The sequence below is a fragment of the Rhinopithecus roxellana genome, chromosome 15 (genome assembly GCF_007565055.1).
Source record: "Rhinopithecus roxellana isolate Shanxi Qingling chromosome 15, ASM756505v1, whole genome shotgun sequence".
NCBI lineage: Eukaryota > Metazoa > Chordata > Mammalia > Primates > Cercopithecidae > Rhinopithecus > Rhinopithecus roxellana.
The window spans coordinates 53,836,619-53,860,829 of NC_044563.1; the positions used below are offsets into that span (position 1 = coordinate 53,836,619).

The 24,211-nt window shown below is 40.3% G+C and overlaps 1 protein-coding gene across 2 annotated transcripts in view; it reads left to right on the top strand.

The window, feature by feature from the left end:
• Positions 1 to 24,211, top strand: part of GAB2 (GRB2 associated binding protein 2) — a 206,442-nt gene that overhangs the window by 112,613 nt on the left and 69,618 nt on the right. The window lies entirely within an intron of this gene.

The window sequence follows — 24,211 nt, forward strand, 5'->3', positions numbered from 1 at the left end:
ACTCGAGGACAGTGGCGCTGGAACACGACCAGGCCTGGGCTGCGGTTCGCCTTGGCAAACTGAGATTCATCACTATTAATATCTGAGTTTCCATTAATAACCCTTTTCACTGTGAGCTCATTTAAATCTTCTGTTCTCTAAGCTATTTTTAACCACACATTCTTGGGCCTGGGCCTGGTTCCCGCTTACAGATCATAACTTTCATTTTGGTTTTTGTACTTGCAGAAATAATAGGAATTCTGCCCACCACCCGCTGCTCCCCCCACCCTGCCTCCCGTTTCTGAGAGGATTGTATTGGAATTGTAGGTGGGGCAATTCTTTGTTATGCAAGACTTTATCCTATGCATGGTTTGAGGTTAATATACCTGTCCTCTGCTCTCTAATACCTGTAAGGCTTTCCAAGCATTGTGATGACTTACCGCACCACTACCACCACCACCACCACACACACACACACACACACACACTTCTAACCCTCCCCAAAGTGAACAGTGTTGGTACTGATTGAAAGCCACTACAACCAGACACTTATCTCTGCCACCCTTGATCTCTCTGTTGACTTCAGTCCCTATCCAAGGTACAACTAGGAAACAGGATGTTACTCTCTATGTCCTAAGAAAAGCAGCTTTTCTGTTTCCCCAGAGCTCTCCACTTTGTGAAATAGAGAAACAAATTAAGATATTGGGGATTGGGCTGCTGAGACCAGTTGAATATCATTGTTGCTCTGTCAAGATAGGTTTTTAAAAAAAATATTAGCCAGGCATGGTGGCATGTACCTGTAGTCTCAGCTACTCAGGGGGCTGAGAGGTAGGAGGATCCCCTGAACCCTGGGGAGGTTGAGGTTGCAGTGAGCTGTGATCGTGCCACCATACTCTAGCCTGCGTGACAGACCGACACCCTGTCTCAATTTAAAACAACAGCAACAACAACAACAACAAAAAGCAGGGGGCAGGGTTTAACCACAAGATTTTATTCTCTTAAAATTACATGAAGGCTGGGGAGGGGGACAGGGACTGGGGAAAGGCTATTAGTATGGAATTTCTTTTTGGGTGATGAAAATATTCTGGAATTAAATACTGGTGATGGTTGTACAACCTTGCAAGTATACTAAAAGCTACTGAATTGTACACCGTAAAGGGTAGATTGTATTGCATGTGAATCATATCTCAATGTTTTTTAATTGCTTGAGTCTGCTACTCTTAATATATCCCTACCTGTCATCTGATCTCCCAAACTTGAAACTTTAAAAATCTGGCAGCTACTTTTGACTCTTCTCTTTCCCGCAGTTTTTATTTCTAGTGGGTCACTAAGACCTAACTCCTAAGTAATTCTCAAATCACTTTTTTTCTGTCCCCACTCCAAATGACCTTACTCAGGCTCTCCGTTGCCTGTACTATCGTGACTAGCTGTTAATTTCTCTTCCTGTCTTTAGACTTCTCCCACCCTCAGCATTTTTCCAGGATGTTTCCAACTATGTCTTCAACTTTTTATTGTGAAATGGAATACACATACACAAATTATATAAAATATAGACTGTACTATAAAGTACCCATATAACTACCACTCAGGTCAAAAAATTGCCAGCACCCCAGAACTCCCTGAATGTCTCCTTCTAATCATATTCTTCTTACTCCACTCTATCCCCTCTTCCAAGTATCATGACTTCTGTGGTAATCATGCCCATGCTTTTGTTTGTAGTTTTACCATAAGTATGTGTATTCTCAAGAAATATTGTTTTGTTTATTTTTGAACTTTAGATAAATGAAATCGCATTTTTATTCTTGCTTCCTTCTCTCAACTTTATGTTTGTAAAATTCACTCATGTTGTTGTATATAGCTTGGTTGTATTTTCTTAAAACCTTGATCTGATCCTGTTTCTTCCAATCACATAGATGCTAAGTTCAAACTCCTTGATAATGGCAACATTTAAGGTCCTCAGGATCCTGTCTTGTAACCTGCCTCTCCATCTTCATTTGCAGCAAACTCTCTTCCCACATCCTTTCCCATAATCACATCAAAGATGCTCTGTCTTTCTTTGAGTAGGGGTCTTGCTGTGTCACCCAGCCTGGAGTGCAGTGTCGCAGTCATGGTTCACTGCAACCTCAACCTCCCGTATGCCCTCTCTTTCTGTGCCTCCTGTGCTTAAAATCTAGACTGTCTTTCTACTCTTTAATCCTAGCATATTTTTGACTCCCTCCTCCAAGTAGAATAGTCTCATTTCCATAATTATTTATACTCTGTCTCCCTGTTTAACACTTATAATACGTCTTGTATTGTAAGTGTTATAGGCCCACGCATCTGGAGTTCCGATGTCTGAAGGCCCAAGAATCTGGACTTCCAATGTCCAAGGGCAGAGAAACATGGGTGTCTCAGCTTCAGAAAAGAGAACGCTTTCCCTCTGCCTTTTTGTTCTTTCCAGGCTCTCAACAAATTGGATGGTGCTCACCCACATTGGGTGAGAATGGATCTTCCTTACTCAGTCCACTGATTCAAATGTCAGTCTCTCCCAGAAACACCCTCAAAGACACACGCAGAAATAATGCTTTACCAGCTATCTGGATATCCCGTAATCCAGTCAAGTTGGCACCTAAAATTAACCTTTACACTGTTATATTCTTACTTCTTTTGTATTAAAAAAATAGCTTTCATACACTTTATTCCATTGAATATCATTAACTCCTATGTTTGCAGGTTCAATTAGTTATAAACTTAAAATGTTACAACTTGGACAGCGGGAGCCCCTTTAAATCGTATCTTTTGACTCAACATCTCTCTATTTCTCTCTCTCTAAAATTTTTTGTAGAGATGGGATCTCACCATCTTTCCCATGCTGGTCTCAAACTCCTGGACTCAAGGGCTCCTCCTACCTTGGCCTCCCAAAGTGCTGGGATTACAGGTGTGAGCCACCATGCCTGGCCAAGTCCTTAACATTTTTTTTCCTGTTATTTATTTTTTCCTTTATTTTCCCCATCACAAATTTCATACACAATTGTGTGATATGTAAAAGCAACCTTGCTTTTATTACTGAACAACAATAATCAGACTTACCTTAATTTTTTTTTTAACTTTGCAACATAGAATCGACCCTTTTCCAAAAGTTTTGATTCCTTTGGTAGAGAATAATGCAAAGGACCCACTTCTAGGACTATGGGTGCACATGAAAGGTTGTAGTGTTCATAAGCACTGTTGCTGTCATGGGCTACTCTTAGTGACTGAGTTGCAAAGTTAATTTTTTCAAGGTTATGAGTTCACGTAAGGGTGTTGTATCTAACTTTTCTTGGAGTGCATGGTTTTATTGACCATTAATACTGTCTCCTACATAAATATTAGAAAGTATTTTTAATTACTTGCTATGGTCACTTGCATTGAATTATGCCCAAATACAGGCCTGGTGAGAGATACATGTTCAAAACAATTAGAAGATAAAAGTTGATATTTATATGTAACACATTTTGTAAAATGTATACACCTTACTTTATCTCTTTCTCTCTCTATGTGAGATGGATGGAATTTGGTCTATTTTACAAACAAGGAAACTAAGGCACACAACAGAGGTTAAGTGACTCATTAGGGTCACACAGCTAATAAGTAAAGGCTGGAATTTTAATCTGTATCTTCAGAATCTAAATCCTGTTATTTTCCAATGTCAGTGCATCCTTTCAGTCTCTGCCTTCAAGAAGCTTACAAACACTTGTATACCTGAAATAACATAAATAACATTCATGATGAAGCTTGTGGTTTTATAAACCAAGGACTGCTTCCAAATGAAATCTCTACTTATAATCCTTTCAGAGAAAACTTCTGATCTGAATGACTATATTGATAGCTTAAGAAAGTATATAGGGGCCGGGCGTGGTGGCTCACTCATGTAATCCCAGCACTTTGGGAGGCCAAGGCGGGCAGATTGCCTGAGCTCAGGAGTTCATGACCAACCTAGGCAACATGGTGAAACCTTGTCTCTACTAAAAATATAACAAATTAGCCGGGCGTGGCGGCATGCGCCTGTAGTCCCAGCTATTTGGCAGGCTGAGGCAGGAGAATTGCTTGAACCTGGGAAGCGGAGGTTGCAGTGAGCCGAGATCGTACCACTGCTCTCCAGCCTGGCCAGCAGAGTGAGATTCCATCTCAAAAAAAATAAATAAATAAAAATAAAAAAGTATATAGATTCTAGATTTGGTTGGGATGGATTTATATTAGTAAATCAGGTTATATTCTAGTTTATTGAAAGCCCATGTTCATTTAGGGTACAGTAAATTTCTAACAAAGATAAAGTATTAAATGTCTAGGTATAGGGCAGGCATGGTAAATGGGTATAGATGTTTTAATGTAGGGGTTTGCATTCTAGGCAGTAAACTGATGGGCTTGATTCTGTATTTTTGACTGCTACAGTGTAAAAAATATTTTTGCTCAGAGAAGGATTAAGGACAGAAATGGTTTGTTTCAATCTTAGAATTTTATTTAGAATTTCACTAGGGTTGTGCATGGGCAATACTTGCCTTTTCCTCTAGGAAGCCATAGCTCCTCAGTTGGAATCTGCAAACTTTTGCTCTGAGGTCTTGGGAGAAACTGAGACCTTGGGAATGCATTCCGGACTCCAGAGAGCCCTATGCCTCAGGGTCAGGGTGTCTCAAGATGAGAAAGTACCTAAAAATTGTGTTTGATATTTATTTAGCTGCATTTTCCACTCAGACACAGGCAAAGAGGAGTGCCAGAAATAAAAAGACCAGGGAATTTTCACTTCTTAAGATGAAAAGGTCCTGGTGATTTTTTTCCAGAAGTGCTCATCACCTACCTCCACACAAAGAGACAACCCTGAACCTGCTAAGCGGCCACACCAGATTATAAAGTTATAAAGAAGGCTGGCTGCAAGGCACCTGGAGCCTCCCTGTGCCACCTCCCCTCTGTGGAGCTCTCTCTTGCCCTGCCTAAACATTCAGGATTCATTCCTGTCTAAAGCCCTGATCTCCATTCTGTATCAGTTTTATACCTTAAAGTAAATCTAAATTGCGTAGAACACTACTAGGAAATTTTTGTAGTTTTAGACACAAGACTCATTTTAGAATAAAAGGCTTTGAGTCCTATCTTTAAAAAAATTTAAAAAGACTAGACTTGAGTTTTTGTCCCAACTCTGCCACAGACTTCCGTGTATGAGTTTAGTAAGATATTACCATTTTCTTAACCACTGTTCCTTGATCTGTAAAATGATTATGATAATCCCTTTCTTTCCCTATTCATAAGGCAATTTTAAAAGTATAAAAAGGGATTTATATTCTGAGATCTCATCAGTACTGAGTCCTTAGTTGGCGTTCAGCTCAGCTCAGTTCCCGTACTATCTCTGGAAGGGAAGGAGAGGCATTGTGCCTGTCCTCCCAGAGAGAGTAAGGAAAGCTTCTGGGCATTCGAGTGGAATCTTGAAGGATTAACAGGATTTTTACAGGGAATATCACATTAAAGCAGTTTGCTTTGCCCAGAATGTAGGATGTTTTGAGGCTGAGAATAGGCATGGAGGGAGAGAAGGTTGAAGACAATTTTAGGTAGCAGTTTGGAACCAAATGAAAGAAGGCCCTTGAATGCTATCCTGAGTAGTTTAGACTGTAGAACAGTGTTTTTCAACCTTTTTCGTATTACATTATACAAAGAAAACAATATTTTAATGTCAGGCTGCAGGTAGCTATTGGCAAGGGGTAACTGGCCCAGGGACTACAGCTTCTCTGAGGGCTGCAGGAATTAACAACTTTTAATAACTTGGCACTTTATCACTGGTCGAAAAGCACTGCTAGGCAACAAGGAGCCTGGTTAAGAAACTTCAGGAAAAATAGTTCTTCTTTGTCTCTCCAGAGTCCAATATGGTAATGTGACTTCTACTCTAGATTCTTGCCTTGGGAGCCTGGCCCTTGGTGAAATCGAGTACACCAAAAATGGGTCAGCCTATCACTACAGATCCTATACCATTAAAAGTTTAATAGGAGATTAGTAATTGCCAGGGGGTGAAAGAAGGGGAAGATGGAGATTGACTAATGGGTATGGGATTGCTTTTTGGGGTGATGAAAATGTTCTGGAATTAGATAATGGCGATGTTTGCATAACCTTGTGAATATACAAAAAAACCCTAAATTGTATACTTTAAAGGGGTGAATATTATGGAACGTAAATTTTTTCTCATTAAAAAATAAAAGCATAATAGAATGTTATAAACAACTTTACCTCAATAAATTTGATAAATGGAATTCTATGAAAGACACATATCAAAACTGACACAAGAAGAAAGTAAAAATCTGAAGAGCCCTATACCTGTTAAAATAATTTAATTATAATTTTAAATATATAATTTAAGTATAATTCATAGGCATCATTTGTCTACCCTTCCCCCAGCTTTGCCCTGGTTTTCACTAAATCTTTGCTTAATTCAGTGCTTTGGATATAACTGAGATCAGTTCTTTCAAGGACATGAGAATGAGGTCCCTCAAGAGAATACCTTTTGTTTCTTCAACATGCAGAGGATTGGCAACAGCTCATCTGTTGCTTTGCCAACGGGAGAGGTAAGAAACCTCCAGGCCTGGATGGCTTCTTCAATAAATTCAATCAAACAGTCAAGGAAACATAATCCCTAAACTGATCTGTAGATTCAGTGAAACCCCAGTCAAAATCCCACAGCTTCTCTTTTTTGGGTAAAAATTGACAAACTGATTCTAAAATCTGTATGGAAATGCAAAGGACCAAGAATAACCAAAACAACTTTGAAAAAGAACAAAGTTGGAGAACTTCCACTACCTGATTTCAAGACTTATTATAAAACTGCAGTAATTGAGACAGCATGATACTGACATAATTATATCTAAAAAATGAGCTCATTTAAACACAGGAAGTCTAGAAATAGGCCTACATGTATTTGATCAATTGGTTTTTAACAAAAATGCAAAGTGGCTGGGCGCAGTGGCTCACACCTGTAATCCTAGTACTTTGTGAGGCCAAGGCAGGCGGATCACGAGGTCAGGAGATCAAGACCATCCTGGCTAACACGGTGAAACCCTGTCTCTACTAAAAATACAAAAAATTAGCCGGGCTTGGTGGCAGGCGCCTATAGTCCCAGCTACTCGGGAGGCTGAGGTAGGAGAATGGTGTGAACCCGGGAGGCGGAGCTTGCAGTGAGTGGAGATCATGCCACTGCACTCCAGGCTGGGTTAGAGAGTGAGACTCTGTCTCAAAAAAAGCAAAGGTAATTTGATAAGAAAAGGATATTTCTTTTCAACAAATGCTGCTAGAACAGCTGGATATCCATGTGTAAAAAAATTGAACATGACCCTTTTCTCATACTCTATACAAACATGGATCATAGATATCAAAGCTAAAATTATAAAACATCTATAAGAAAAGCAAAAAAATCTTTTTGACCTTGGAGTAGGCAGAGATTTCCTAGATAAGACACAAAAAAAGCCTGAACCATTTTTTTAAAAAATGTTTTCTTTCCACAGGCTTTTGGGAACAGGTAGTATTTGGTTACATGAGTAAGTTCTTTAGTGGTGATTTGTGAGATTTTGGTGCACCTATCACCCGAGCAGTATACATTGAACCCAATTTATGGTCTTCTATGCATCACCCTCCTCTCACCCTTTCCCGAGCCCCAAAATTCATTGCATCATTCTTTTGCCTTTGCATCCTCATACGTTAGCTCCCATTTATGAATGAGAACATACCATGTTTGGTTTTCTATTCCTGAGTTACTTCACTTAGAATAATAATCTTCTGTCCCACCCAGGTTGCTGTGAATGCCATTAATTCATTCCTTTTTATGGTTGAATAGTATTCCATCATATATCTATCTATCTATATAGATACATTAGATATAGATATAGCTATAGATATATAGATATCTCACAGTTTCTTTATCCACTCATTGATTGATAGGCATTTGGGCTGGTTCCACATTTTTGCAATTGCAAATTGTGCTGCTATAAGCATGCGTGTGCAAGTGTCTTTTTCGTATAATGGCTTCTTTTCCTTTGGGTAGATACCCAGTAGTGGGATTGCTGGATCAAATGGTAGTTCTACTTTTAGTTCTTAAAGGAATCTTCACACTGTTTTCCATAGTGGTTGTACTAGTTTACATTCCCACCAGCTGTGTGGAAGTTTTCCAATTTTACTGCATCCATGCCAACATTTGTTTTTTTGTTGTTTTTTTTTTTTAAATGGCCATTCTTCCAGGAGTAAGGTAGTATCACATTGTGGTTTTGATTTGCATTTGCCTGATCATTAGTGATGTTGAGCATTTTTTCATATGTCTGTTAGCCATTTGCATATCTTCTTTTGAGAATTGTCTGTTAAGAGTCCTTAGCTCACTTTTTGATGAGATTGTTTTTTGCTTGCTAATTTGCTTGAGTTCATTGTAGATTGTGGATATTACTCCTTTGTCAGATGTATAGACTGTGAAGATTTTCTCCCACTCTGTGGCTTGTTTACTCTGCTGACTGTTCCTTTTGCCATACAAAAGCTCTTTAGTTTAATTAAAGTCCCAGCTATTTATCTTTGTTTTTATTACATTTGCTTTAGGGTTCTTGGTCATGAAATCTTTGCCTAAGCCAATGTCTAGAAGGGTTTTTCTTCTGTTATCTTAATAGAATTTTTATAGTTTCAGGTCTTAGATTTAAGTCCTTGATCTGTCTTGGATTGATTTTTATAAAAGGTGAGAGATGAGGATCCAGTTTCATTCTCCTACGTGTGGCTTGCCAGTTATCCCAGCACTGTTTGTTAAATAGGGTGTCCTTTTCCCATTTTGTTTTTGTTTGCTTTGTTGAAGATCAGTTGGCTGTAAATATTTGGGTTTATTTTTAGGTTCTCTATTGTGTTCCATTGGTCTATGTGTCTGTTTTTTACCAGTACCATGCTGTTTAATGACTATAGCCTTATAGTATAGTTTGAAATCAGGTAATGTGATGCCTCCAGATTTGTCCTTTGCTTAGTCTTACTTTGATTATGTGGCTAAATGGGTCAAAAAAGCCTGAGCAATTTTAAAAATTGATGTTGGACTCATCAAACTGAGAAACATTTGTTCTTTAAAAGATACCACTAAAGACTGGGTATGGTGGCTCACACCTGTAATCCCAACACTTTGGGAGGCCAAGGTGGGCAGATCACCTGAGGTAAGGAGTTCAAGACCTGCCTGGCCAACATGGTGAAACCACGTCTTAAAAAAAATACAAACATTAGCCGGGCATGATGGCGGGTGCCTGTAATCTCAGCTACTCGGGAGGCTGAAGTGGGAGAATCGCTTGAACTTGGGAGGCAGAGGTTGCAGTGAGCCCAGATCATGCCATTGCACTCCAGTCTGGGTGACAGTGCAAGACTCCGTCTCAAAAACAAACAAACAAACAAACAAAAACGCACAAGATACCACTAAGAAAATGAATGTGTATAATTTTTATTTGTCAATTAAAAATAATAATTTAAATTCCAAAAAGGGAAAGGCAAGCCCCAGACTGGGAGAAAATGCCCGCCCTCCCTTGCTCCCATTATGTGTTTGTGTGTGTGTGTGTGTGTGTGTGTGTGTGTGTGTGTGTGTGTGTGTGTATGTCTTTGTCTGACATCTGCATCCAGAATATGTAAAGGACTTATAACTCAATAGTACCCCCCAAATTAATTTTAAAATAGCAAAAGAATTGAACAGACCTATCACAAAAGAAGATAAATGACAACTTAAATGCATGGAAAGTTGCTCACCATCATTAGTCATCAGAGAAATGGAAATTAAAACCACAGCGAGGCCGGGTGCAGTGGCTCATACCTGTAATCCCAGCACTTTGGGAGGCCAAGGCAGGTGGATTACTTGAGGTCAGGAGTTGGAGACCAGCCTGGGCAAGATGGTGAAACTCCATCTCTACTAAAAATACAAAAATTAGTCGGGCATGGTGGCGGGACCTATAGTCCCAGCTACTTCGGAGGCTGAGGCTGGAGAATTGCTTGAACCTGGGAGACAGAGGTTGCAGTGACCCGAGATCATGCCACCGCATTCCAGCCTGGGCAACAGAGTGAGACTCTGTCTCAAAAAACAAAAACAGGCCAGGCGCGGTGGCTCAAGCCTGTAATCCCAGCACTTTGGGAGGCCGAGACGGGCGAATCACAAGGTCAGGAGATTGAGACCATCCTGGCTAACACGGTGAAACCCCGTCTCTACTAAAAAATACAAAAAACTAGCCGGGCGATGGTGGCGGGCGCCTGTAGTCCCAGCTACTCAGGAGGCTGAGGCAGGAGAATGGCGTGAACCCAGGAGGCGGAGCTTGCAGTGAGCTGAGATCTGGCCAGTGCACTCCAGCTTGGGTGACAGAGCGAGACTCCATCTCAAAAAAAAAAAAATAACCACACACACAGTGAGATATCATTACGCACCCCCTACAGTCGTCGTAATGACCAAGTCTTGTGAAGGAATTAGAATTCTTATGCATTGTTGATAGGACTGCAAAAATAGTATAACCATTTTAGAAAACAATGTGGTAGTTTTTTTAAAATAAAATTAAACATAAACTTACAGTGTGACCCATTTATTCCACTCCTAGGTATTTAACTAGGAGAAAAGAAAACCTACACTCACAAAAAAGACTTGTACAATAATGTTAATAGCTATTTTTTTCATAATGGCTCCAAGCTGGAAACAACCTTATGATCCCTCAATAGGTGAATGGATAAATAATGGTATCATACACTACTCAGCAATTTTTTAAAACTACTGATACATACAGCAATATGAGTCAGTAATTACGACTTCATGTTGTGCATAAAAAACCAGGCACAAGAGAGTATGTACTGCATGATTCCATTTTCTGTGATGTTCTAGAAAAGACAAATTTAATCTATAGTAATAGCAGATCAGTGTTTGCCTGGCACCAGGATAGGGAGTGAGGATTCACGTGGAAAGGGCACAAGGTAACTCTTTGGGGTCATGGAAATGTTGTGTCTTGATTGAGGTGGTGGTTAGATGGTAAATATATTTGTAAAATTAAGCCATCTGAACTGTTAAGATGGATACATTTTGTGTTATCTAAATTATATCTATGTAATGATAATTTTTGTTAACAAGGAAACAGAAGAAAAAAAGGATCAGCCCGGGGTTATTCTTCTAATTCTGTATACTGAATTCTTACAAATTAAACAAAAGCCTTTCCAGTGGCTCCTAGAGAGGCTAAGGAAGTCTCTATGGGAATGTTTTCCAGCTATATATACAATACTCCAAGCAGCTGAACTGATGTAAATTGGGGCTCCGATTAGCAAGATAGGCCATTTACTTGATCCCCTGAATTAATCTTTGGAATTAGGTTCTGTTTCTTCTGTCATCCTTTGAATGATTTCCCTGCGTTTTTGTAGAATACTGTGACCAGGGAGGAGAAGCCAAGTTCCTGAAGCGCCCCATTATCTGTTCATTCTGTACCTTGGAAGTAGCTTTTCATTATACTGTATTTGCTCATGACCAGCAAATTCCACTGTGTACTGGACTCCAGATGGCTAGTCCACATGGGAAAAGCTCTCCAGAAAGCACCAGATTTTGTGCCCATGTTCATGTGTATTCACAGTTTGGGCACCTTTGGGAGAGTCAGTCTAGTACAGTCCAGAAGCTCTGCCTGACATTTTCAACCCTCTGTCTTTTCCTGTGATCTTAAAATGTCAGAAATTGAAGTGATGGTGGAGAACAATAAAGTCAACACTTGCACGTTATAGATGAGGAAACGACCCAGAGCAGGAAAGTGTTTATTTTCCCCCATAAGTTCACATTTCAGAGACAGAGCTGGAATTACAACCTGAATATCTAAACTCCTGATACATTTATTCCTCTAGTACAGCTCACTAAGTCAAGGCTACATCCTGCCAATCATCATTAACAATTTAGTGCATTGTTTCTCAAAATAGGGTCCTTGAACAGTCTGTAGTAGAGTCATTTGAGGTTTGTATCCCTGAACTCTACTCCAGACCTACTAATCTGAATCCCTGTTGAGACTGGGGCCTGGGATTCTCCATTGTGAATAGATGTCTTGGTGATTCTGATGTACATTAAAGTTTGTCTTCACTACCCCTGTTGAAGACAGCAGTGAGCTAATTTAAAGCAAAGAAGTAGAACAATCAGATGTATATTTAAGAAAATACGGAACCAGGTCTTTGGAGGGCCTGCAGGACTGAGAAGCCTTTGTCCTAGAGGAACGGAAACAGTTTATATTCCTGGGCATCATTTGTCTATTCTTCCCCCAACTTTGCACTGGTTTTCCCTGGTAACCTTTGCTTAATTCAGTGCTTAAAATATAACTGAGATCAGACCATTCAAGGACATGAAAGCAAGGTCCCTCAGGGGAATGATCTTTCTTTCTCCAATATGCAAGGGTTGGCAACAGCTCATTTGTTGCCTTGTCAACAGGAGAGGTAATTCCTCTAATGGATTTCGAGTCCTCTGTAGAAAGGTTGACCTGGTCTTTGGGGAATGAATCTCACAGAATTCAGTCTATGTAATTACTGATACAGGGCTCTTTGGTTTCCCAGACGTGACCCTGTCTCTCTCATACACATCAAATTCATCTTGTCCCTTTGTCTTTGATGTGGTAGAGGCAGAGAATGGATAGAATGCACCATAATAGGCTTGTCAGAGGGATGTGACTGTAATTCTCTTCTCCATCATAATGAGTCATAATACAACCCACCCACTTGCTCAAGCTGGAAATCTTGAAGTCTTTATTCTTCCTTCTCCGGTATCTCCCATATTCTGTCCATCATCAAGGTTAGTCATTTCAGCCTCTGTAATATATCTTGGTTGCATATGCCCTCTTGAATGTATATACCTTTGGCCACTGCCCTGGTCCATATCACCATTATTTCTTGAGCAGTAGTCTATCTGGGCTCACTAGTCATGCTCTTGCCCTATTTCAATGCAATTATTATAGGCTAGAATGATCTTTTAGAATTTTCAGTATGGAAAAATTTAAAGCCATTCACTGCTCTCATGTTCTATTTTCTTAAAAATATAGAATTATGTGGATTAAAATGTGAAAGTTCCCTGTATCCTTCTCTTATATACCCATTCCCCTCGACAAGGAGCCATTGGTAGCAATTTGAAATGCTTTTCTAAGCATTTGTAAAATGTGTGTATGTGCATATGCTATATATATACTTTATGTGGTTGTATGCATGTTTGTGTACATAAATATATGATAATATAAATAATATGTCAATAATATGAATAGTATCATAATACATGGTTCTCATGCTCATTTGCCAATATATTGATTTATTAATCATGCCCCTATTGAGGGATTTTATTTAAGATAAAATCTAAACTTCAATCTACCCCTGCCTTTTGCTTATTCTACTTTCCCCTTTGTTTACTGTGTTCCAGCCATGACCTCCTGTCAAGTCCTCCCGTAACCCAAGCTCACTTCCTCCTTGGGGCCTTTACCTATGCTGTTGCCCCTGCCTGAGCTACTCCCCTGGGTACACGACAGTAGTTTCCATATGATGGACTGCTATGTTCTGGGTCCTTCAAAACACACTCTCTCACACCCAGTATTGCTTATGAACTGAATAAGTGTTTTCCTTGAATTTGTACTTTTTCCCCCCCAAAATATGGGTATTCTGATTAATGGAATAATTAATGAATTCATTGTAGCTTTTTCTTCATTAACAAATACTTAAAAATATGTTGTTTTCTGGAGGAATTCTCAGATTATTTTATAATATTTTAAAATATGTTATTATAATATTTGACTTACCTTCAATAATTTTCTCTCCACAGTTTTTCACCCTTCCCTCATAAACGTCACCAAACTTACCTTTATTATTTTAGTACACCAAACTTTTTCATATACAGTGAATCTTCATATTCACACATTCTAGATTCTGTATTCACTAAAATTTACTTATAACCCCAAAATCAATACTCACCATGTATGGTCTGAATGTTTGTGTCCTTCCAAAATGCATATGTTGAAATCTTATCCCTAATGTGTTGGTATTAGGAGGTGGGGCCTTTGGGAGGTGATTAGGTGGGCCATGAGGGCAGAGCCCTCATGAAGGGGATTTGTGCCCTTACGAAAGCAGCTTGAGGGCTTCTGTTGTCCCCTCCACCATCTCACCAGACACCAAATCTGCTGGTGCCTTGATGCTGGACTTCCCAGCCTCCGGCACTGTGGACTGTAAATTTCATGTTTATAGATAACAGTCTGAGGTATTTTGTTTTACCAGCCTGAACAGACCAAACAGCATGCTTTGGCTGTTAATCTCAGACATTCACACGGACAGGGCAGTGAAAACATCTGAGTCTCCTGACGTGCACATTCCTAGCTGAGGTGGCACAAGGCAGTGTTCTGTGTACTTATTTCACCTCTCATCCTGTAAACAAGTGTCTTTGTCATGTATCGGGTACCATGTTTTTTGCATTTTTGTGCTTTTTGTTGGTGATCTCACTGTTTAAAATGATCCCCAAGCATAGTGCTGAAGTTCTGTCTAGTGTTTCTAAACACAAGAAGGCTGTAATGTGCCTTACTGAGAAAATACATGTATTAGATAAGCTTTGTTCAGGGAGAATTGAAGTGTTGTTAGCCATGAGTTCAGTCTTACTGAATCAACAAATGTTAAATAAGGTGTCCTTAAACAGAAACAGACATAAAACGAGGTTATGTATTGACCGATTGATAAAATTGTGACCAGAGGCTAACAGGAACCTAATCTGGTATTTTTCCCCCAGAGCAGTGGTTCCCAGCCCCCTGGGCCAAGGACCCTTACCATTCTGTCCTGTTAGGAACCGGGCCTCAAAGCAGGAAGTGAGCAGCTGGTGAGTGAGCATTACTGTCTAAGCTCCACCTCCCGTCAGATCAGCAGTGGCATTAGATTCTCATAGAAGAGCAAAGTCTGTTGTGGACTGCACATGCAAGGGACCTAGGTTGCACACTCCTTGTGAGAATCTAATGCCTGATGATCTGAAGTGGAACAGTTTCATCCCAAAACCATCCCTACCCCTGTCCATGGAAAAATTGTCTTCCACAAAACCAGCCCCTGGTGCCAAAAAGGTTGGGGATCACTGCCTCAGAGGAATGATTCAACATTAACTAATACAGTGTTTGTGCTGACTTTACAGACCATAACTACCAGAAATAACAAGAGTCACCTATACTCATCTTATTCTCTTTTCCTGAAAGTTCTCCCTCCAGCAGTTTTTCTTCACCCAGCAAAACTCTTCACATCCTTCAATACCCAATCTAAGTGCCACCTGTACTGTAAAACTTCTGTGACTCCTCGAGGCAAACAGAGTAGTCCTCTCTGCCAAGCATCCACTATTCATGTGGATGCTGAGAACAACTACATGAACTGTGCTGAGAACACCTACATGAACTGTGCTGAGAACCTCTGTTCATACCATTATAAGAGCACTGACCATGTACTGAGTTACCGATGGACTGTACGTGTCTGCCCTTTCCATAAGTCATGAGATCCTGACTGACCTGGCATTACTAGATTTCATAAATGTTGACTGAATGATTGGAATGAGGAAGGGAGAGTTTACTGTAGGTGAGAGTAAATGCTAATGGAAAAGACATTGAAAGTGAAGGAAAAAGAAAGTGGATTGAATAATGAATATGATCAGGGCTCTTGTGAAGGACCCCTGAGTTACTCCGGGGATGGCAAACTGGTTCTAAATCTCAGTATGGTTACAGCCTGTATTGATCAGTGACCTAAGTTGCCTTAAATGAGAAAAGAGTTTATTGACCCAGAAAGTCTAAGGGGAAAATCTGGCCTCAGCCTCAGGTTAAGACTCACATTTCATCAGTATCCATGTTTTAACCTACTTGCAGGCTCTCGCTCTCTCTCGCTCTCACACATGCTCTTTCTCTCAGAGTCGCTCTTGCTCTCTCTGGGTTGGCTGTTCTTAGGCAACAAATAGTGGCTTCCTGCAACTTCAGGGACATATTGTCACAACCCTTTGTCCAGTAACAGAGCCAATTTGAGTAACACAAAACAAAGGTCCTGGAGTTGAATCTTAATGACTCTGAGCTGGCTTGGAACATATGCTTGTCGCTAAACTGATCGCAGTGGCATGTAGGATGAAATGGTGCAAATTGGCTTAATCTAGATTACCATGATCTACTCAGCTTTATATAAAGTCAGCTTTATATAAAGGACTCTAGGTGATCTTTTGTGTTTATGGTGTCTATGTACCATCTTACCTGGAATAGAGATTGAGAGGTTTTTTCCCCCCCAAAACAGAAGCAAATAAACACTATTTTGTTCCCTTAGTATAACTTTCATTGAAGAGTTATATAGTGCTTTGGTAGTATCAAGTCCTATGCTAAATAAATGCTGGGAGATACAAAAGCCCCTGACCTCAGAATGTGGTAGTCTTGGGGTAAGAAAAAATTCATTCCATGTCTTAGGAGCAAATAAGTTCCTTTGGAGTCCAAGGGAAACTATATTACTCAGATGAATGAGTCCAGAACAAATACAGTTAAGTATGCTACTCTCTCCTAGGGGATTTGCATTTGAGGAGTGGAAATAACTTTGAACTAGGAGCTGAGGCCTAGGTTCTAGCTGTGTTATTGCCATCTGCCATCACCAATTAACTATAAACTTGAATTCATAAACTCTGTGGCCAGTGTTTCTCAAAGTGTAGTGAGCAATTCATCTGCAGTAGCTTCACCTCAAGTTCTCTGTGGGTCAGGACCCACAGAATAAGAAGATCTGGGGGCTGTGCTCTCTGTAAGTTGTTTAATGTCTGTGAACTTCTTTTTCCTCATACGTTAAGAGGATCGTATTTACCTTGCAGCATTGGTTTAAGGATTAAATGTGATAATGAGTAGAAAGCACATGGCAGGTAGCCAGAGCTCAGCAAATGCCCTTTTAAAAATTTCCTCAGAGAGTATAAAGTCTCTGTGGTCCAAAGTAGTCGAAGGATTCCTAGAGGAAGGATAGCAAAAAGCCTTTCCTCACTCAGGAAGTGTGCCTCCAAAAATGTGTGACTGTTACATGACCCCCACTGTACTCTTGTAATGTTTGCTGGTAACTATTATGGGACACAAGACTGGCATAGTAGCTTCATGTTGAAATATATTAGGATATACTTGTACATCATACGCTCACAAGTGAGATCAGATTCTCCTTTATCTTTGTGTTTGTTTGAGCTAGAACTCAACCACATCACCACCTGGGAGTTGACAGTTGAAAATACTTCTAAACCTCCAGAATCTTCTATCTTCTGCCCTGACTTTGGTATGCCAAAGATAACAGAACTCTTCTTTGATGACTAAGGACTTCTCAGGGTCTCAAATCATCTTTTCTAAGACCAAATCTCACGTGCCTTGTGGCTAAAGTTGAAGAAGGGGCACGACATTACTTGGAAGAGGCTTTTGCGAAACTCCTGGGAATAGGCGTGTCCTTTTAACTTCCCTCTTTCTGAACAGGGTAAAACCAAAAACTGCCAATAAACCTAGAGAATCCTGTCAAGTGAGGTTTATGGTTAATCTGAATCTAACTGAGGTTACTTGGTGATATCAATAATTTTATAGGCAGGTATATTAAGAACATAATACTTGTATCTTCAAAAACCTCTTTGCCTTATTTTTTTAGAAATTCAATAACATAGTCTCTCTCTCTGTCTCTCTCTCACACACACACACACACACACACACACACACACACACACCTACACACCTCTTAGTGAAGCTCCCAGGTGGTGATGTGGTTATTCAGAAGAACACATCCCTCTGTTCCAAGAATCTGAGTAATCTGATTAAATGAAGTGTTACCATATCATGTTTTCTTAGTTCAAAAATACATAAGGGGCTGGATGCAGTGGCTCATCTGTAATTCCAGCACTTTGGGAGGCTGAGGTGGGAGGAATTACTTGAGCCTATGAATTTGACATTAGCCTAGCCAACATAGTGAGACCCCATCTCCAAAAAAATTCACTGGATGTGGTGGTGCATCCTGTGATCACAGCTAAATGGGAGGCTGAGGCAGGAGGATCGCTTGAGCCCAGGAAGTCGAGGCTACAGTGAGCCATGTTTGTGCCACTGCACTCTAGTCTGGGCAACAGAGGGAGACCCTGTCGCAAAAAAAAAAAAAAAAAGAAAAAAGTAAGTCTGTCAAGGTAGGTAAGAAGAGACCTTAGTTAGTCTCTTGTCCATCTGTTGATCTACCCCTCCTTTTTTTTTGGCGGGGGAACACAGTCTCGCTCTGTCGCCCAGGCTGGAGTGCAGTGGTGCGATCTACAAGCTCTGCCTCCCAGGTTCATGCCATTCTCCTGCTTCAGCCTCCCGAGTAGCTGGGACTACAGGTGCCTACCACCATGCCTGGCTAATTTTTTTTTTTTTTTTTTTTTTTGTATTTTTAGTAGAGACGGGGTTTCGTGTGTTAGCCAGGATGGTCTCGATCTCCTGACCTCGTGATCTGCCCGCCTTGGCCTCCCAAAGTGCTGGGATTACAGGTGTGAGCCACCACACCCAGCCTTGATCTACTCTTTGAGCCCTTCTACTGTCACACTCCCAAACTCTCCCACCCTTTGTTTAGGCCAGGAGTCAACAAACAAATCCTGCCCACCACTTCTTTTTCTAAGCAGTTTTATTGGAACACAGCCATGCCTGTTTGCTTCTGAATTGTGTATGGTTGCTGTCATGCCACTATAGAACTGAGTAGTTATGTCAGAGAAAATATGACCTGTAAAGCCCAATATACTTACTAATGCCCTTAACAAAGTTTGCTGATCCCCCACCTTGCCTCTTTCTTCAAAATCTCCAGTGTTGAGTATTCTCCAGTTTCCAAGAGACCACTTTGGACCACTCACTTAGAAAGTTCTTACTTTCTAAAAAAAAAAGCAAAATCTGGTTTTCTGTAGACTGCTCCTGCTGGTACTTGTTCAGCTTGAGTATATTGAGTCACTAAATATAAATCAAATTGCTCTTCCACATATCGGCAGCCCTTTATATCTTAGAACACTGGGTTCATGACTCCAGGCAGAATCTTGCAGTATCCTGGTGTGATAAAATTTCACATGCCTTCATTGTCACCAGAATGGAACATAATACTCTTGCAAAGCTAAATTGTGGCCCACCTAGGTTTTCTAGGCACCATGAGCAATAAGAGGAAGTCTTAGCCTCATTCTACATGCTTGAAGACCTTGAGATCTAGCCCAAAGGATAGAGACAGGTTCATGTGACATGTACTGTCTGCTCAACAGCTAGGAGTGATGCAACTTCCAGGTCATATGTACCCACACTTTGTGTCTGTGGTCTTGATGGTTATGAAATGGTTTGTTTTCTGACGGAAGGAAAACAGTCACTTCTGTTTCATCAGAGATGGGAGTGGCATACCGTTGATACTAGACACAAATTCTTTTTTCCAACTTCCTTGACAGTAGACCCTATCCGTATACTTCTTTAAGCCTATTCTTAAGCAAAGTGACTTTCATTGGCTTTTCTTTTGTCTTCATTATTACTACCCTAATTTAAATTGCCATCTTCTCTCACCATTGCAGACTATCGCAACAGCTTCTTAATCGTTTTCTTGTCTCTTATTTTTTTATTTTTCTGGTTTGTCTTCTTCACTCTGCCAGATAAGAGCACAGCATTGGTTAACGTTTCTCTGCTGATCTGTACTCTTCAGTGTCTCCCTGTTACAAATAAAGGAAAGATGAAACTTCTTAGGGTGGCATTCAAGGCTTTTCAGGACCTCCAAACTCTTCCTTTCCTCCCTCTTTTCCACATTGAGAAGACTGTCCCATATTCTCTGAACCTGTCTTAGATCTGTTCCCATGCCCAGCCCTTGGTCATACTGTGTGCTGTATAAAAAAAAAGAAAAAAAAAAAATCCTGTTCTCCTTCCTTTCCAAAACCACATATCAAACCCTACCTTCCTCATTGTTTGTGTTCATTGCTCCTTCTCTTTCGTGCATGCTTGCTTTCTCTCATATTCTCATGCTCTTGCTCTCTTACCCTGAAAGTTTGATTCCCAGCTTCAGTGGTCTACTAGCATATTATGTCTCTTTTTTATGGTGCCTACAAAAAAATCTTCTTGTTTTAGGGATATATATTAATGTCTTCCTGAAACTTTGTAAATACTGTTTAAGTTACTTCAAAGGAGTATTTTTGGGCCTTGCCTCTTTCCTTTGTCCGTCAAAGCATTCAGCACATTTTGTGTTTGTTTTTACTGAATTCTATACAAGGAGTTTGTTGATTTCTCATGAGATGTACCCTAGATCCCAAAGATTTTCACCTTTTTTTCTAAACGTTTTATAGTTTTACATTTTACATTTAAGTCCATGATTCATTCTGAGTTAGTTTTTGTATAAGATGTGAGAGTTAGATTGAGGTCTTTTCTCCCCTATGGATGCCTGATTGCTTCGGCACCATTTCTTGAAAAGGCCTTTTCTTGGCCAGGCGCGGTGCCTCAAGCCTGTAATCCCAGCACTTTGGGAGGCCGAGACGGGTGGATCACGAGGTCAGGAGATCGAGACCATCCTGGGTAACACGGTGAAACCCTGTCTCTACTAAAAATACAAAAAACTAGCCGGGTAAGGTGGCGGGCGCCTGTAGTCCCAGCTACTCCGGAGACTGAGGCAGGAGAATGGCATAAACCCGGGAGGCGGAGCTTGCTGTGAGCTGAGATCCGGCCACTGCACTCCAGCCTGGGCGACAGAGCGAGACTCCGTCTCAAAAAAAAAAAGAAAAGGCCTTTTCTTTTCTTTTTTATGTTAATATTTTTAGTAGAGACAGGGTTTTGCCACGTTGGCCAGGCCGATCTCGAACTCCTGGCCTCAAGTGATCCACCTACCTTGGCCTCCCAAGGTTCTGGGATTACAGACACGAACCACGACAACTGGCTGTTTTCTTCATTGAATTGCTTTTACACCTTTGTCAAAAATCAGTTGGGCATATTGTGAGGGTCTGTTTCTGGATTTTCTGTTCTAATCCATTGTTCTTCACTTGATCTTAGCCAAACGGCCAAGAATTGATCTATTCCATTTTTCTGTGTCTGTCTCTTCGCCAATGCTACACAGTCTTGATTGTTGTAGCTATATAATAAATCTTAAAATCTGGCAGACTGATTCTTCCCATTTTATTATTTTTCAGAATTATTTTAGCTATTGTGTTTCCTTTGCCTTTTCATATACATTTTAGAGCAATCTTACATACATGTACAGACATTCTTGCTGGGATTTTGATGGGAATTGTGTTAAATCTGTGTGTCAGTTTGGGGAGATATACCACATTGAGTTGTGCAGTCCATGAATATGGTATGTCTCTTCATTTATTTAAGTCTCCTTTGATTTCTTTCATTAGCTTTGTATAGCTTTCAGCATACATGCCCTGCACCGGGTTTTTTTTTTAGATTTACATCTTTTCAATTTTTAAGAACCATTATAAATGGCATCGTATTTTTATTTTATATGCCCACATATTCATTGCTAGTTAGAAGTAAATTGATTTTTGTATCATTATCTTGTATCCTGTGACCTTGCTGAACTCACTTATTAGTCCTGAGAGTTTTGTTGTGGGGTTTTTTTTGTAGATTTTTTGCTTTTTTTCTTTTTCTTTTCTTTTTTTTGAGATGCAGTCTCACTCTGTCGCCCCCAGGCTTGAGTGCAGTGGCACCACCTCAGCTCACTGAAACCTCCTCCTGGGCTCAAGCAATTCTCCTGCCTCAGCCTCCCTAGTAGCTGGGATTACATAGGCGCCCGCCACCACACCCTGCTAATTTTTGTATTTTAGTAGAGATGGGATTTCACCATGTTGGCCAGGCAGGTCTTGAACTCCTGACCTCAAGCGATCCACCCGCCTTGGCCTCCTAAAGTATTAGGATTACAGGCATAAGCCACCATGCCCAGCCACGATTTTTCTGTATAATCATGTCCTCTGCAAACAGGGACCATTTTTTTTCTTCCTTTCCAATTGGTATACCTTTTATATATGTTTTTTGCTTTATCACCTTGACTAGAAATTCCAGCAATATGTTGAATAAGAGTGATAACAGTGGCTGGGCATGGTGGCTCACACCTGTAATCCCAGCACTTTGGGAGGCCAAGGCGGGTGGATCACTTGAGGCCAAGAGTTCAAGACCAGCCTGGCCAACATGGTGAAACCCCATCTCTAATAAAAATACAAAAATTAGCCAGGTATGGCAGTGTACATCTGTAATCCCAGCTACTCGGGAGGCTGAGGCACAAGAATCACTTGAACCTGGGAAGCGGAGCTTGCAGTGAGCCAAGGTTATGCCACTGCACTCCAAAAAAAAAAAAAAAAAAAAAAAAGTGATAAGAGCAAACGTCCTTGATCTTAGGAAAGAGGATTCAGTCTCTCAAACCTAAGTATAGGTCAGGTGTGGTGGCTCACACTTGTAATCCCAGCACTTTGGGAGGCCAAGGCAGGAAGATTACTTGAACCTAGGAGTTTGAGAACAGCCTGGGAAAAATAGTGAGACCCCCATGTCCATAAAAATTTAGAAATTAGCGAGGCATAGTGGCATGCACCTGTGATCTCAGCCACTCACAAGGCTGAGGTGGGAGATGCACTTGAGCCCAGGAGGTTGAGGCTGCAGTGAGCCATGTTCATGCCACTGCATTCCAGCCTGGGTGACAGTGAGACCCTGCCTCAACAAACAACCAAAAACAACTAAGTATAACATTTGATATTGGTCTTCTGTTGATGCTCTTTATCAAGTTGAAGAAGTTCCCCTCTATTCCTGTTTTTCTGAGAGTTTTTATCAAGAATGAGTTTAATTTTATCAAATATTTTTTGCATTGAATGATATGATCATTCATCTTTTCTTCTTTAGCCTATTAATATGGTAGATGACTGATTTCAAATACAGAATCAGCCTTACCTCCTTGGAATAAATTCTGTTTGGTCATGCGTTTTTATAGATTGCTGAATTCTATTTGTATTTTATGTGTAAGTCCATAATCCATTTTGAGTTAATTTTTGTAGGAGGTTTTATATAGACATTAGAACAGTCCTGAAAAAGCTTTCTCTTTAATAGCATATTCAGGACTCATGTCTCATATTCTCCTTGCATTATGTGTCAGTAATCCAACAGCAATCTTTCATTTTTGTATCATGGGATACTTTTCAGGTGAAGCTCCCAGTCCCCCTTATAAATATTTATTACATGGGTACTGCACTTATCAGAATGAAGGGAACAAGGTACCAAAGAACTCACACCATAGAGAATCTATTACACATCTTTATCTTATTCTTTTTTCTGTAATCCTCTTGCTGTCCTTCTTTTCTACTTCCTACTGTGAAAGCTTACATATATTTTAATTTTTATTAATTTGAATAAATTAACATAGTCATGGCATGAAAAAATATCAGCAGATCTTCCCTGAGTTCCCATATGTGTTAAGCACTCTGCCATGTAGTTTTTGGCCACGTTGGACCTTAACCTCAGGATGCTCAGAACTTAAAGGGGAGAAAGACATATAAGCATTGGAAATGCCAAAGCAGGGAGTAGAAATGTCAAACCTGGGGGAAGAAATGCCAACGTGGAGTAAGCACAGGTTAGTAAGGGAACACAAGCAGAAGCCCCAGCTCTACCTGGGGGAGTCAATAAAGGCCTTCCAGGAGAAGTGACATTTGTGCTGGCACTGAGAGAACATAGAAATTCTCCGGATGGATTAGGTAAGGTGAAAGCCTTTCTAGGCAGAAGCCATAGCTTGTGCAAAGACATAAAGTCATGAAATTACATGACTTACTATTTGGAGAATAATAGGTAATTTTTAGTGCTCCTGTAAATTCTGTAAGACCAGGAATTCATGCTGTATCCTCAGCATTAGAATAATGCCTAGAGCATAGTAAGCACTGAATAAATATTTGTTGGATATAAGGAAACAAAGGAGGGAAAGAGCGATGGAGGAAGGAAACATAATTGAGGTGAGAGAGGTAAGAAAAGTTTGGCAATAAAGAATTTTGTTCATGACCTAGGTTGGGAAGAGACAAGTATGAGAACACTCCTAATTGTTGTAAAAACTGACATGCCTTGAAAAGTACATAAAAAGCATTATGAAGATTCTGAGGAAGTAGAGGCCCACTTCAGATGAATGGATCAGGGAAGTTGTACTTGGTTCTGAATTGTTTGACTTTTTAAAAACACATGGGGGTGTCCCATGCCATGGCTCATGCCTGTCATCCTAGCACTTTGGGAGGCTGAGGTGAGCAAATCAATTAAGGTTAGAAGTTCAAGACCAGCCTGACCAACATGGT